Here is a 16,787-nt window from a genome sequence, read left to right as displayed (position 1 = left end):
TAGGCAGCTGAAAATCACTTTGTTCTGAGCCGCTTACCTCAACTCAGAGCACTGAGCTTTCGAAACAAGGCACATGCTTCCGACCACAGGATGGCCAGGGATTTCGATTCAGGTCAGGGCTTGCTTTCCCCTCCACCTTATTAAGAAGGAAAGAGAAACAGAATGTGAAGGTTATAATTTGTTAACCACTAGGTGATCAGGGTGTCTTGCTGAGGGAAAAGGGTTTGTGTCTCAACAAGAATTATTCATTTGCTAAGCCTGCGGCCATTCTATGGACTATTCCAGTTTCCTGAACACTTTCTCTCTGAATGCCGCCTTCTTCTAGACTGCATGTTATTATGCCCCGTCCCCCAACTATTAAATATGCACAGGGCATCTCTGTAGACATATGTTCTTTGGAAAAACTGTTTGAAATAGTGTCTTAAAGCCTTATTGCCTCATTAACATTCATCACCCTGCTGTGTGTCTGTGGTCCACGTTCTGGTCCTCACATGAGTCCTATGGTCCAATTCTACTTTTCTCAAACATGGTGGAGAAACAACTGTATCAGGCTCATCAGAGTGCTTATTCAAATGTAAATTTACAGACCGCATCCTAGCTCTTTGCATTAGAACCCCATTTCCAAAAGATAAAACCACGCATCTAATGCTTGGAGAGACTCCCTCTCTAAATTCGGTGAAAGTCCTTCTGAGCAAACTTAACAACCTGTCTAAGTGGCCCTGCGGAGGGCTGGAAGGAATTACCAGAGGTAGTTAAGAATGCTCTCTCAGTAGCAGCTGACATGAAATGTTTCTGTACGTGTAGGCTCATGTATTATTTAGGACAGTCTGATCACAAGAAACATACTTAACACTAATCCAGAATGCTACTTTGACTTCTGTTGAAAATCTCATGGGTACAGAAAGAGTGATGTGCATGCCAGAGTCAATTTCCCATTGCATTTTAGCACTGATTGTGTTAATACGGTCAAAGGGACCCAGCGTTCCCCAAGAAGCAAATAAATAAGTTTCTAATTATAATTTTTCTTGATAGGCTGATTATACAGAGATTTTTTTGGCCATTCATGAGCCAAAATGGCCACTCAGGAATGAGGATATCTTCATGGCCTAGCTTGCTCTTAATTCCTATTGAAGACTGCCATTGGAGATTCTCTAGAAAATTAGGAGTTAAGCAGTACAGCTTCTGCATCTATTTGCCTAACCAGCTGTCCTGGAGAAAGTATCAGAAAGGGAGGTGGACTGTTTAAGGAGGTAGGGGTAATGGTTGCAATTTTAGGCTTCTCACAAATATTCCAGAACTGTACTGCCCAAGATAGTAAACAGTAGCTACAAATAGCTATTGAAATATAATTTAATTAAACTTAAATAGGATAAAAATTCCATTGCTCAGTAGCACCAGACACATTTCAAATGCTCAGTAGCCCTGCGTGGATAGTGACTGCTATATTGGGTGGCACCGATAAAATGTCTCCATCATCACAGAAAGTTTGTTTAGACAGCTCTGTTTCACAAGATTTTCTAAGTCAATATGAGTCTCTTCAGGAAAATAACCCCAAAAGTACAATAGGGCAGGGATTTATTGCTTGTTTGTTTAATCAATCAACTATAGCAATATAAGACAGAGTTCATCTTAAGCTAGTGCATTAAGAGTTGACTTTGAATATGAGGAACCCAGAAAAATGGTACAGATGAACCAGCTTGCAGGGCAGAAATAGAGACACAGATGTAGAGAACAAATGTATGGACACCAAGGGGGGAAAGTGGTGGGTGGTGGGTGGTGGTGGGATGAATTGGGAGATTGGAATTGACATATATACACTAATATGTATAAAATAGATAGCTAATAAGAACCTGTTATATAAAAACATAAATAAAATTCAAAAAAAAAAGAAAAAAAAAGAGTTGACTTTGAGTGGGAGAAGAGCCAGAGAGTTAATTCTAAAAAACTCTTTGATAACTGATTTGTATACAGAGCATCAAGAAGAATCTCATGCATCTCTCCAAACATTTTTTGTGTAAAGACATCAGAGCATACAACTAACAGTAGGAGTTGGGTATTAAAGATTTATGCAACTCTGGGTCAAATAATCTAAGGAGAAATGTGGGATTTTTCAATTCTCAATCATTTTTGCTTCACAATTTTTTCTTCCCGTAATCCCCTTGTAAAATTTCTACTTCCTGTTCTCCAATCTCATATCATTTTTGTCCTGTTTTTGAGGTTTTACTTATGCTACTTTCTTCTCTCTCTCTCTCTCTTTTTTTTTTTTTTAATTTGGCCACTCCTGCAGCTTGTAGGATCTTAGTTCCCCAACTAGGGATTGAACCTGGGCTACAGCAGTGAAAGTGCTGAGTCCTAACCACTGGACCACCAGGGAATTCCCTGCTACTTTCTTCTCTTAATGTTTATATCTTTGAGGTCCATTTTCTCCTTGAATCTTTTCCTTAAAACCTGAACCCATAATGATCTGTATTTTTTACCTTTATGGATTAATTTATTTGCTTATTAGTAAACATTTATTTAAAACCTACTATCATCACCTCATGAAAGACAATCCTCTCAGTCAAGAAGCCTATAGACTAGTGTAGGAAATAGAGAAACAGCTAATTTGAATACTCTATTGTGTTCTATGATATATGACTCAAAGAATACTATGGGAGCATAAAAGCTGGGAAAGCCAGAGAGCAGCTTCCATGCAAAAATAATGTTTGAGCTGAGTTATGAATGAGGAAAGTATTCCAGGCAGAGAGATTGTCATGCACAAATGCACGGGGGCATAAAAGGGCATGGCAAGATCATTGGTGTTGAGGCAGAAAGAGACAGGCATGAACATCCAGCAGAATATAAAGGCTTGTGAGTCCAGCTAAAGAGTGTGAATTTAAAGTCGTGAGAAAACAGAAACAACTATAAAAATTACTACAAAATATGTCATACATACTGCAGTATATCTCAGTTTCAGGTCAGAAATTCATTTCTGCAAGTTAGACATTTTGGGCAGAAAGTTTATCAGGAGCCTGTTTTCCATTATTGTACGTGTGAAATTTTATGTCATTACACATTACACTTTAACCTCAAATCCTTACTCAATTTCCTAAAACACATATGTATTATTACATACCTATGTACAAGAAACCTACAGTCGGCCCTTCATATCTGTGAGTTCCATATTCCCAGGTTATGTATCTAGGGATTCAACCAACTGTGGATCAAGAATATTTGAAAAAAAAAATTCCAGAAAGTTCCAGAAAGCAAAACTTGAATTTTCCACACACCAGCAACTAGTAACATAGCATGTACACTGTATTACGTTCTATAAGTAATCTAAAGATCATTTAAATTATCCAGGAGGATAGGTGAATTTACAGATTCAGTAAAGTTGCTGGATACAAAATCAATATACAAAAGTCAGTTGTGTTTCTATACACTAATGACAAACTATCAGAAAGATAAATTAGGATGACAATCCCATCGACAATTAACTACATTTTAATAAGAACAAAATATCTAGGAATACGTTTAACCAAGGATATTAAAGACCTAAACACTGAAAACTGTAAGACACTGATGAAAGAAACTGAAGATACAACTAAATGGAAAGATACTTTGTGCTCATGGATGGAAGAATACTGTTAAAATGTCTGTACTACCCAAAGAAATCTACAGATTTAATGCAATCTCTATCCAAATTCCAATGGCACTTTTTTTTACAGAACTAGAACAATCCTAAAATTTGTATGGAACCATAAAAGATTCCAAATAGCCAAAGCAATATTGAGAGAAAAGAAAGCTGGAAGCATCACAATTCCTAATTTAAAAATATAAAACAAAGCTATAGTAATCAAAACGTTACAGTACTGGCACAAAAACAGATACATAGATCAATGGAAAAGAATAGAGAGCCCAGAAATAAACCCATGCATACATGGTCAATTAATTTACAACAAAGGAGCCAAGAATATACCATGAAGAAAGGACAATTTCTTCAATAAACAGTGTTGGGAAAACTGGACAGCCACACGCAAAAGGATGAAACTGGACCACTCTCTTTTGCCAAACACGAAAATTAACTCAAAATGGATTAAAGACCTGAATGTTTTATATTTTTATCTCTAAAAACTTAAAAAAACATTTTTAGTTTATTGAATAGTAAATTCAGTATGTGGTTCTTTAATACCATTGACATCAGTGGCATTTTCTCAAAATCATACTTATATTGCACAAAAAGGGTATTTCTTTTTTTTTAATTTTTATTGAAATATAGTTGATTTAAAATATTGTGTTAGTTTCAGGTACAAAGTGATCCAGTTATACATAAATGTACATACAGATACATATATAAATATATATATGTGTATATATACTTTTCTTACATTCTCTTCCATTATAGGTTATTACAAGATATTGAGTATAGTTCCCTGTGCTATACAGTAGGTCCTTGTTGGTTACCCTTTTATATATAGTACTGTGTATATTGGTAATTTGAGAATCTGAAGTCTTTATATGTTTGAGTTTGTTTTCTTTTCCTCTGATTTTCATTTATTGTTTCCTCCTGCTTTTTTTTTTTCTGAATAATTGTTTCTTTCTAAAACTTTACCTATGGAAGTTCTTTCAGAAGTGAATTTTTAATGTGTTCTTATAAAGAGGATTGGCATTGATTCTTCCAAGGACCATGGCACTACTGATCTAACTATAAATTAAATTGGGGGATGTTTTGACTATACAAGTTATGTGAATAACATTCCATAACATCCCATATCCTTGTTAGAGCTGGTTTGTGTTAAAGACATTTTATTTTCTTTCAACCATAGGCAAAGTCATCATAACTGTTTCTTTCCATATCCCTATGGGGTACAAGTTTTGTTTGGTTTTGATTTTGTCTGGTGCTGGTTGTTTAGTTTTAATGTTCTTTTTTTTTCACTACCACTGTTCCCATAGTAAGTGAGGGGACATCATGTCTGTATGTGGGATTGTCTGATCTGACATCTCACTTTGCTCAGGACCTACATTGGGTTTCCTGTTGCCTGTGCAGCCCCTTAATCTGATACTCTGAAGATCTGGGTCACCAGGGATTAGAAGATGGACCCCAGGGTGTGCTTCTGTGCTTTCTTAAATATCTAGAGTCATGCTTTCTCATTGATTTGGTTTTGGAAGACTTTCTGAGTTATTTTCTTTCTTCTCATCTATGCATTTATAAGATTTTTAAGCACTTCAAGATTTTATTTTGTTTTTCTTATTAACCAGATGGGTTTTTAGAGATTTCTAATAGGACATGTTACTGGAAATAAATGATTTGTAAGCAGGGGTAAGACATAATGTTCATTTTAGAAAAATCACCAAAGTAGAATTGGAAAAGATGGTATAAAACGTGGGAGTGTTATGGTAAATGAGACCATTTCTTAAGAGACTTTTACAGAAAACAATCAAGAAATAATGAGACACTAAACTAAAGCAATAATGCAGACAGCACAATGGAAGAGTTAGATACTAGAAATATAGTGGGGGTGGAATAGACAGACCTTTTCAACCTTCGGATTGTAAGATAGTATCAGCTATCTTGAATGACTATAATTTTTCAGCTTTCTGTTTTTTACACTGCAGTTATTGACAATGGTTTTCATTAGGTTAAACAGACCGTTCTGGGGAAGTCCAGGAAAATAATTTCCCCTTGAGTACCATATATATATTAAACATCTATAGACTGGTTAGAATTAGAACAGACACTCATGCGTTCTACTACTCTTGTATTACTACTTTTGTTGAGGTGGGGTCGGGGGCGGGGGGTAGAGAGAGATGTTAGAGAAGAGATGTTCATTCACATTTCCACGTGCTAGCCCAAGAAAGATGCATTACTATCCCCAAAGATTGGAGGAAGAATGAAAGACAGAGCTAAGTGTGGGGTAGAAGACTGCAAACTATGAAATGTTTACTTACAGGAATGCTTACCAAAAGACTATTTGTAGTTTGGTGTCTCTGTTTACTTTTTTGTCTATTTCTTCATGCTAAACACCCAATCAGCCCAAGAATTAACGAATGATAAAGGGATCTTCCAAATCAGTAAGTGCTAACAATAGTATATTCAGTATTTTCCTATGATGATGAAGTAATCATTAGAGGAAGGAACAACTATCTCTTAGCTGAATAAATGCAAGAGGTAAATTAGAGAAGAAAAATTCTAGCTTGATTCCTAGTTTAATGCCACTGTAATTTAGCTCAGTTTTTTTTTTTTCCTCTCCGTGAAATATTTATAATCAAGAAACAATTTCCAGTCCACTTTCTTCTCTGCTAAGATCTATTGGATAATTTAAAAATCAGTTTGCTATTGCTTCAGGAAGTAAAAATTTCAGACACTCTGTGTGCTGATTAACATCTAAGAAATCTATAAAGTTTAACTAGGAAAAAAATGAACAGTAAAGTTTTATTCACCCTGCTAAATTTTAGTGGCTAATGCACTGCTTTATTTTCTGTTGGTTTATTTCTTTGCAATCCTAAAAGGCCTTGAAAATTCTCATCAGAGAAACATGTTCTTTGCATATGTTGAGTGGTGGAAAGTAAAACAAAACCTTTAGATTTGTTGCTTTTCCTTTTTTTTAATGCTTAGGATTAATTTAAGCAGTTGTTTTCAATATTCAGTTTTAATATTTTATTATATCCACTCTAACATTTTTATTTACTTTTTTCTGTGTTTAGGTGTCATCTCCAGGACTAGAGTAGATCTTGGTGGACAGAATCTGTAAGATTGTGCGTGTGTGTGTGTGTGTGTGTGTGTGTGTGTGTGTGTACCCTCAATTCCTGGCACAGAGTTCTTGAAACTCTTGTAATCTCCTAAGTAATAAGAGAACGAGGAGCATCTTTTGCTCTAATATTTGGTCTTTGACCCAGGTTCCTGACACAGGGCTCCTGAAACCCTTGTAATTTTCTGGGTGAAAGGAGTATCTTTTGTCCTTATGAGGTGACTCTTGGTGGGGTGGGGGGGGGCGCCGGTTGGCTCCTGGTTGAAGGCTGGTCACCAGAAAGACCAAGCCATGATTAGAAGTTTTTCAGCTCTACCCCTCGTTCTCTTGAGAAGGGAATAGGGCTGAAAATGGATTTCATGTTTGATCAGGCTTATGTGATGAAGCCACCATAAAAATCCCAACAGTTGGGCTTCCTTGGTGGCGCAGTGGTTGAGAGTCCACCTGCCGATGCAGGGGACACGGGTTCGTGCCCCGGTCCGGGAAGATCCCACATGCCGCGGAGTGGCTGGGCCCGTGAGCCATGGCCGCTGAGCCTGCGTGTCCGGAGCCTGTGCTCCGCCACGGGAGAGGCCATAACAGTGAGAGGCCCGCGTACCGCAAAAAAAAAAAAAAAAAAAAAAAAAATCCCAACAGTTTGGTGTTTGGAGAGCTTCCAGGTTGGTGAACACATCCACATTCCAGGAGTGTAACACACCCCAACCCCATGGGGTCAGAGGCCCCTGTGCTTTGGATACTCCCAGGAAAAAAGATAGGGTCTAAAACTATCTTGTATCTTGTATCATCATGATACATCTAATAAAACAGAATGAGACCTTCCATGTCTCTCTACATATATTATGCATAGTACATCCATTAGCCTTAGAAAGATTTCCCTTCATAACAATATATTTTCATTATCTATATTAAAATTCATACTTTTTAACTAATTGACAGAATTGACTAAGGTCTCAGAATCCCTAGTAATTCACTTAGCACTGTTTATTTTAATAAATAATCTTTGTTGCAGTTCAATTTAAGTCAAATAATGTTTCCTGGATGTCTATTACAACCAACATATTAATAAACCATAGTTTTAACATGCATTATGCCCCAAAACTCTCACAGTCACTGAGAAATTAGTTTCTTATAAAACCTGGCTCATAATTCCTAGGTGTCTTTCTGGACCTCTTCTATTATTTCTCTGTTTTAGGTCAGTCTCAAAACACTTGAATAAATGTATTCTGTGGAATTTTCTTTTTAAATGACAGAACCACACAGGCACATAGCTGTCAATCAACTAGCTGTAAATGTTTACAGTAGTCATATTTCAAATTAACTCAGCTTTAAATATAGTGTACTACCTTCTTAAGTGATCCTGGCTAAGTAGCTCACACTTTCAAAAGATGGACCATATTAGGCTTTTTTAAGAAAATGATGACAACAGTTAAAACGAGGTGACCTCGGGACTTCCCTGGTGGTGTAGTGGTTAAGAATCCGCCTGCTAATGCAGGGGACGTGGGTTCGAGCCCTGGTCTGGGAAAATCCCATATGCCACGGAGCAACTAAGCCCGTGCACCACAACAACTGAGCCTGCGCTCTAGAGCCCGAGAGCCACAACTACTTAAGCCCACACGCCTAGAGCCCGTGCTCCGCAACAAGAGAAGCCACCGCAACAAAGAGGAGCTCCCGCTCGCCGCAACTAGAGAAAGCCCACGCACAGCAATGAAGACTCAACGCAGACAAAAAAAAACAAAAACAAAAAAACCGAGGTGACCTCATCAAGGAGAAATTGCACAGTAGAAAATTTTATTCACCCTAGCAACTTAGAAACACATTATAAAGGAAGTTATGAGATACAGCATTCTAAGTTTCATATATTTAGTACTCAGTGATGGCAAGATCATTGTGTGTCCACTCATTCACTGTTTTGATAATTGATAATTGACATTATCAATTTACATAAATTAAAAAATAGAATGATAAAACATATCAAGAACTGTGATAATTTCTATACTTTTAGATTGAGCATTTCTGTTCTTATGCATGAATTTTAATGAGATAATTCAATATAAAGAAAAAATGTCTGAAATGATTGACTGTAGTGAAATTAGGAAGAAACTAAGTTTATAATAAAGATTACTAAGAAATTCATTATGTACAATAAAATGATTCCAGCCAAAAATAATGATAATAAAGTATATGAGAACATGAACATCTTCATGATTTGTAATGCAACCATGAAAGAGACCCAGAGCTAGGAACAAGTGTGTGTCCACTGTTTTAGTAAAGGACTGAACCCTGTGGTCTATGTTACCAAGAAGTTTCATTTACTGAGACTTCCAGCCACATTTAGGGTGGGGTGTTTGCCATTCTTCCATGTTGATTCCCTCCTTCCTGCCATGTACCACACTATGGCATATTTTAGTGAACACTCTATTTTCTTCTTTCTTTGTTGTCATGTATGCAGCCTTTTAAAAAAATAAACACACCAAACATGCATTTGTACAGGTATGTGATGCTTAGCTTGAAGTTTGGTCACTTCTTCCCCGTCTGTCTGCCCATGAGAAATATGTCCCCTAGCACAGAGACAGGCAAGCCCTGGATGCTGGTATTACTCTGATAGCCCGTCGAGCAGTGTATGAACCCTGACTGCTGACACTAGCCTTCCAAAGAGACTGTCTGTATCTGCTGCTGCTTGGTTAGTTCAGAACTTTGCTATGCCCACAGTGCGTGATTATCTCAGCAGTGGAGTGGATGGCTTGCCTCCTTGCCTGAATCCACACAGCCAGCAGGAAGGGCAGGGCAAGCCTGATCAGCTGGGTATGAGGACAGAACCGTGATTACTTAAGAATCACTAAGCACAAGAAGCAGCAAGTTGTTTTGAAGCTTCTGTTTTCCCCTCCTCTTCAAAATCACTGGAGCTGATCTCAACTAGCAGAAGATGGCAGGGTTCTGTGTTGATTTAAGGTGTTACCCCCAGGAGTGTAGTATTGTCATCAGAGATTTCCCTCAATCACTAAAAGGAGAGATATCGAACCAAGGATGAATTCTCAGCACTCAACAAGTCAATCAGGAAACCCCATGGGGAAAAGGACTTTTTCTTTTCAAAGTAGATAATGACCTGCATTTCTCACTGTGAAAGAAAAGGAATGAACAGATTAAAAGGCAAAGGTTTCCGAAGAGTAACATAATCTTCACTATGGAAAAGAGAAGGGCGGGATGGGGAGGAATTATAACGCGTAGCTACCTACATCCTGCAGTGTTTCAGTAGGAAACACAGGTCAAAGCTTGCGAGCATTCTTCCTAGCAGAGCTGGGCTTATTTTCTCGACCTCATTTCAGTCTTTGACCCATTCCTTGTATGAGTCAAAGGATCTAGCAGGATGAAAGGATCATTTAAGAAGTCTCTTGCTTTCTAGAATGAAAGTTGCCCAAGGAGAGGAATGATTCTGCCCTGTTCACCTCTCTGCACCCAGTGCCTGAAAAGGGTCTGGTGCATAATGGCCTCTTAATAAATATTTGTTGAATTAATGAATGAATGTGTTATTAGCTGCATCTACTTGCAATTCTGTTTCAACCATTTCTGCCTTAATAATGCATCAGTCAAGTCTTGAAGCAGGTCGTGAAAAACAAATGGAAGCCCTAGTCCATTCTTCAGCCACTTAGGGTAGAGATTTGAGGGAGCCACCTCAAATGAGGCGAGGGACTGAGATAAAAAGGGCCAAAGGGAAATGGGTAACGGGAGAAAGGAGAGAAATATAAGGAGATGAAAAGGCAAAGAGAACGCATTTTCTTATTAGTCAGACTGAGGACGTAAACCCTTAATAGATGAGCCAGCGTATGACCCACTGTATGCTCTCCCCACCCTTAAACATGTTCACTGGGCACTCTAACGGGGAGAGAGAGGGATCGGCGAACACACTGTCTGAGGTTACCCTTTACTTTAGCCCTGTACTCGCCATCACAGGTGACGTTCTGACACTCTCACCTGGATGCAGACAACCTAAGCCCTGTTACTCTTTGTGGTTTTGGTTTATTAGATTCCAGTGAAACAATTTCTGCTTTAGCAGGGCTTGAGCCAAAGCAGGTTCCAGCAACGTCTGTGAAATGATGTGGACGCGGCTTTCTATTACTGAAGACATCACAAGATACACAATTTTCTCTCTTTGCAGGCCTTTTCTAAGAGAGGATTATTCCCTTTTATCTGATTCTTTGCCCCATCCTTGTGCCAGATTCAATTTAATTATGGCATCCACGTTTTGTATCCCTGCCGAGAATCCCTAAGACCAGTGGCAACATTTTTAATAAATCAAAGGGATCAAATCAAATAAATAAATGATTTGGGTGGCAAAGGGCAGAAAATTTCCAGATGAAACTCAGACAGGGTTTTGGCTTAGCTCAAATGGGAAACTGCATAATCAGCAGATTTCTGGAGCTTTCCAGGCTTTGAGACAAGGTTTTTTACATTTTACTAATTATGGCTGGAGTTAGAGAAACATAAAACAGAATAAAGAAAAAGCAAAAAAAAAAAAAAATAGGGATTGGAAAGTTGGCCACAGCTATCGCTCTCTCAAGCCTCATTTCTCAAGACAAAAGGCCAGAAAAAGTGCTCTTTGTGGTGAGTTTGTAAGACTAGGCAATTGACGATGATCTGTCTCTGGTTATTTTTTTCTTTTTACCATAGTCATTCCTTCTGCCTCAGGGGGGGCAAAAAGTGTTTTTTTCCCAGGGCGAAGGTCGTTTGATGTCTTTTTATTTCTTCTAAATGCACTGCTGTGTTCTTCAACCATTTCTTAAGGCGTCCTCAATTTTTTCCCCAACACACACACACATACTGTTTAGGGACTACAAATGCCCATTCCAACATTTCCACTCTGTGAATTTAACTACCCAGTGTGCATTAGCTCTTACAAGTATGAAGCAATTGCAGCCACACAGTTCCATTTATTGCTTCTCAAGTATGGCCTGGTTTATAAAAGTTTCACCATCTGTTCTGTTTTAAGCCAAAGCTGAATTAAGAGGATACACTTTCGCTACTGCTTCTGTTACTATTGTGGTATTATTATATTTTAGGAATAGGGAGGAGGTGAGGAGACAAAATAAATCTACATAAAGTCTCTAAGAGAATAGAAGATGAGATTTTTTTTGGCAATTAGTGGCAATTATTATTATTTATTATTATTATTATTTTTGCAGTAAGCGGGCCTCTCACCGCCGCGGCCTCTCCCGCTGCGGCGCACAGGCTCCGGATGCGCATGCCCAGCGGCCACGGCTCACGGGCCCAGCCGCTCCGCGGCACGCGGGACCCTCCCGGACGGGGGCGTGAACCCGTGTCCCCTGCATCGGCAGGCAGACTCTCAACCACTGCGCCACCAGAAAAGCCCAGTGGTATTATTTTTGAACTTGATCATGAAGGCTACTTCTTTCCTTTTGTGAAGTCCCATCAAAAAGAAGTTGTAAAGGATTCATGAAAATACCGGTCAGTCGCATATTTGTTAAGTATCTTCTGAGTTTCCACATTTAACTACGTTCTGTGGTGCTTAAAAGAGAGGTGTAAAACTTAATTGTTGCCCTCAAGAAACTCACGTTGTAGTGGGGGTGATGAGAAATATGTATATGGAATAAATTTTTTAAAAAGACTGTCCAAATTAGAAGCAAAGACATCCAGACACATTAACCACAACTCTGGCGATGGAGCAGGAAAAGTAAGGATTCTATACTGTCAACAAATTATTGCATATGACTGACATTATCAGGTGTATGCATTATACTTTTACTAATATTATTTTAAGCTATGGTTGGTCGTATACATAATATGCAACTGGAGTTCTCTGATTTTTATCAGGATAAGCCAAAGAGAACTCTGTTTATAGCTTAAGGACACATGGACAGATTATTCCAAGAGGTATCTTCTGTGATCCATCTTAACTGTTGGTGTCCATTAGAACCACCTAGCAAGTTTTATAAATTAATAAATGTATATAATAACTAATCAGTAAATTAACTGATTAGAAAATCTCTGGGCTCTATTTAAGCTGCCAGGGCAAGGTCTGGTCATTATTGAGCTTTAAAGTTGACCAGGTGAACTTTATTTTTATTGAACTATAGCTGAAGTACAATGCTATGTTAGTTTCAGGTGTATAACATAATGATTTGACATTTGGTCATTATTGGTCGTTAAAGTTGACCAGGTGAACTTTATTTTTATTGAACTATAGCTGAAGTACAATGCTATGTTAGTTTCAGGTGTATAACATAATGATTTGACATTTGGTCATTATTGGTCGTTAAAGTTGACCAGGTGAACTTTATTTTTATTGAACGATAGCTGAAGTACAATGCTATGTTAGTTTCAGGTGTATAACATAATGATTTGACATTTGCATACATTATGAAAATGATCACCACAGTAAGTCTCATAACCATCTGTCCCCAAAGTTATCAGACGATTATTAACCATATTCTTTTTGCCATATATTAATTAACCCCTGACTTATTTATCATATCACTAGAGGTTTGTCTCTCTTAATCCCCTTCACTTATTTCTCCCATTTCCCCCATCGCACTCCCTTCTGGCAATTTCAGGTTTGTTTTTGGTATCTGTGAGTCTGTTTTGTTTTTTAGATGCTACATATAATTGAGACAATGTGGTATTTAACTTAGCATAGAACCCTCTAGATCTATGTATGTTGTCACAAATAGCAAGATTTTTTTTATGGCTGAGTAATATTCGTGTGTGTGTGTGTGTGTGTGTGTGTGTGTGTGTGTGTGTGTCACTTAGGTTACTTGAATTAGTGTTTTTGTTTTCTTCAGGTAAATACCAGAGATGAAATTGCTGGATCATCCAGCAACTCTATTTAAAATTTTTTTTTAGCTCCCCTCTTTTTTTACTACCATAAGCTTTATGGGGCACTTTTTTTTTTTTGGCCACACCGTGACCCCTGCAGTGGAAGCTCGCAGTCCTAACCAGTGAATTCTCATCTATTTTTAATTTTTTTAAGGAAACTCCAAACTATTTTCCATAGTGGCTGCATCAATTCACATTCCCACCAACAGTGCACAACGGTTTCCTTTTCTCCACATCCTCCCAGATATCTTTCAAACTACTGCCACTGTGCTGGGATTTAGAGAATGTGAAATGTTATGAATGCCCTTTGAAAGTGACGTCTTGGCCGCACCTACTGAAGCCCACGCACCTAGAGCCCGTGCTCTGCGACAAGAAAAGCCCGCGCACCACAACGACGAGTAGCCCCTACTCGCGGCAACTAGAGAAAGCCCGGGCGCAGCAACAAAGACCCAACACAGCCAAAAATAAATAAATAAATAAAATAAGGGCTTCCCTTGTGGCGCAGTGCTTAAGAATCCGCCTGCCAATGTAAGGGACAAGGGTTCAAGCCCTGGTCTGGGAAGAACCCACATGCCGCGGAGCAACTAAGCCCGTGCGCCACAACTGCTGAAGCCCACGCGCCCAGAGCCCGTGCTCCACGAGAGAAGCCACCGCAATGAGAAGCCCGCGCACCACAACGAAGAATAGCCCCCGCTCGCCGCAGCTAGAGAAAGCCCGTGTGCAGCAACGAAGACCCAACGCAGCCAAAATAAATAAGAAAGAAAGAAAGTGAAGTCTCTATTTTCTATAGCTTTCGGGCTCCCCTAAACATAAGCCTCGCTGGTTTTCAAAGCTTGACTTTCTAGGGCCTTGTCTTCCGGTGCAGGAGCTGACTGGGGATCCCGGCGTGAGCCTCGTCCGTCCGCTGGCTCCTCCGGGAGGGCCTCTGCGGTTGTGATGTCCCTCCCCGACTCCCTCCCGCTTGTGGGGCCCGACCTGGGGATGTGCGTCTGAGGAGACTGAGTCTCTGCCCCCTCTTACCTTCCTCCTGGTGATTTCTTTATATCTTTAGTGGTGGAAAATCTTTTCTGCTGATCCTGAGGTTGTTCTCAGAGACAGTAGCTCTGCAAGTAGTTGTAATTTTGGCGTGCTCCTGGGAGGCGGTGAGCGCAGCGTCTTCCTTGTCCACCATCTTGATTCCTTCCCCCAACAGGTGATTTTAAAGAGCTATCAGGGTTGAGAATCCCGGTGTTAAGCAGCTAGATCCAGGCCTCATTATCTGAACTATTCCTTTCTCTCTTGAACCTGTAAATTAATTTTTTCTCTTACAGGTTTGCTAAAACAAAATCAGTAATTCCGGGCACGTGTCAATCACCAGAGATTGTTTTACTTTAACACCTAACAAAATAAAATATTCCTCATCTTCCACTCCCTTTTGTTTTAATGACACTGTGTTCTCCTGGCATTCCTCATACCTGCATGGCAAGTTTCTCACCCATAACCTATAAATACTTGAGGTCTGTAGATCTTATTCCTATGAAGTCCCTTTGCTTTTCTTTGCATCTTGGGTAATGGCACCCACTTATATGGCTTTAGACACCCCAGGTGTAGCAATAGCTTAGATTTCAATTTCTAGCTCAGATAATCTTGAGTTCAAACATATTCATCCAATTGTCTGTTTATTACCTTTACGTAGATGGCTACAATTGTCCTCAGTTTAAATTATCACAAGTCTGCTTATTAGTAAATTTTAAAACTTAGGTGAAATGGACAAAGCTACTAATATCCTCATAACGTCTTTTTATCTCTGTAGTATTTATAATTCTGCCTCATTTAATAAAAATTCCTAATATTTTTAAAATTTTTCTTTTACCTTGACCATTCCGTAAGTTCTACTTGATGAATCCTTTCCAAAACCAACATTTGGCTTTATTGATACTATTATTTCTGTTTATTTTCAATGCAGCAGGCAATCCCATCCACATCCTCTAGAACCTTATTATTGTAATGCCGTTGCCAGTCTGAACTGTGTGATTCCAACCATATTTGGGGGAATCGTCTTTACAATTTGTGCCAAATTAGAACCAACTAAAATGGTCCTGGGCTATTTATTCATTGGTTAGCTTGAGCAAGAGTTTCTCCAACAGCTAATAATCACCAAGAGACCGAAAAGTCATATTAGTTATTGGTATTGCCCTCTTCACATTCGCTGGAATCACATGCACCCTTGAGGGGGTCTAGGGCAAGAATGTATTTTACTCTCTGTTCCTTTCTGAATTTTTCCACTAATGCTTTTGCATAGACTACCATTTCTCTTGTTATAAAAGTGTTTTAAAAGTCAGGGTAGGTGAATCATTCCACATTTTCATAATGACAAAATATCAAATTTGTGTGTGTTTGTGTGTGTTTATTCTTGGGCTTGTAATGCAGTCCTTGTCGACTGCTACAAAGGCCATTGCTAGTCATTTGCACCATGTTAGTAATATGTGTAGGATGAGGACATTTCCTATAAACAGAATTTCAGCTATAGGTGCTATCTGTTTAAACATAACAAGAAATAAAAATGTAAATAATGGGAATGACTTAGTTTTGTTTGCTCAATAAGCAGAAGCCTGGAATGAACATGAGATGGACATTAGAAATCTGATTTGCACTTAGTCTTAATTCTTACATACTTATTACATGTTCAGAGAAAAATAAAGATATGGGTTTTCATGACAACATGGTCCTTAAACACAGGCAACTTCTACGTTTGGCGCTCAAAGAAAAGGTGATTTCGCCCAGTACTGGATAAAAATCAGCTGTGTAGGACTTAATAATGAGTAACAATACTGTACTTCAGTATACTAAAATCAGAGTCCAACGAATAGGGTACCAGTGAGAACTGATGCCTGAGGTAGGTGGAGTGAATGACTTATAGCTCCCATCTTCAAAAGTTTGTCCACATCAAGGCCAAATACAGTCCAGAGAACTTTAATGTGATCACAGAAATTATACTAGTTATTTTGACATTTTTAGACAACAAGAAGTGATGCTAGAAGAATGGAGGAGTCAAGTTTTGCCCTAATTTTAAAAGTAATACTCAAAGGATGTTTTAAATTCTACAGTGATGAGCTTGAAATTAAAATCGGAACGATTGTAAAAAACAGATGTTTGTGGCTAATTTTTAAAAGAAGATGTAATCATTAATAAACAGCATTAGGCATTACACTAATTCCCTTTCTCAATAGATTGACCAACACATTAGGAGGA

At 38.6% G+C, this 16,787-nt stretch overlaps 1 long non-coding RNA gene across 1 annotated transcript in view; it reads right to left on the bottom strand.

Annotated features, from left to right (window-relative positions):
* LOC307196279 overlaps nt 1–14,730 on the bottom strand; it is a 284,982-nt gene extending 270,252 nt beyond the window's left edge. Inside the window, exons 1-2 of the long non-coding RNA XR_013831096.1 lie at nt 14,577–14,730; nt 38–136 (exon numbers count right to left, since the gene is read on the bottom strand). This is a non-coding gene — a long non-coding RNA (uncharacterized lncRNA). The remainder of the gene's footprint in view (nt 1–37; nt 137–14,576) is intronic.
* Nucleotides 14,731–16,787: the final 2,057 nt, after the last annotated feature.

This window comes from Stenella coeruleoalba (genome assembly GCF_951394435.1).
Source record: "Stenella coeruleoalba genome assembly, chromosome: 13".
NCBI lineage: Eukaryota > Metazoa > Chordata > Mammalia > Artiodactyla > Delphinidae > Stenella > Stenella coeruleoalba.
This window is presented reverse-complemented; position numbering and strand designations above follow the sequence as displayed.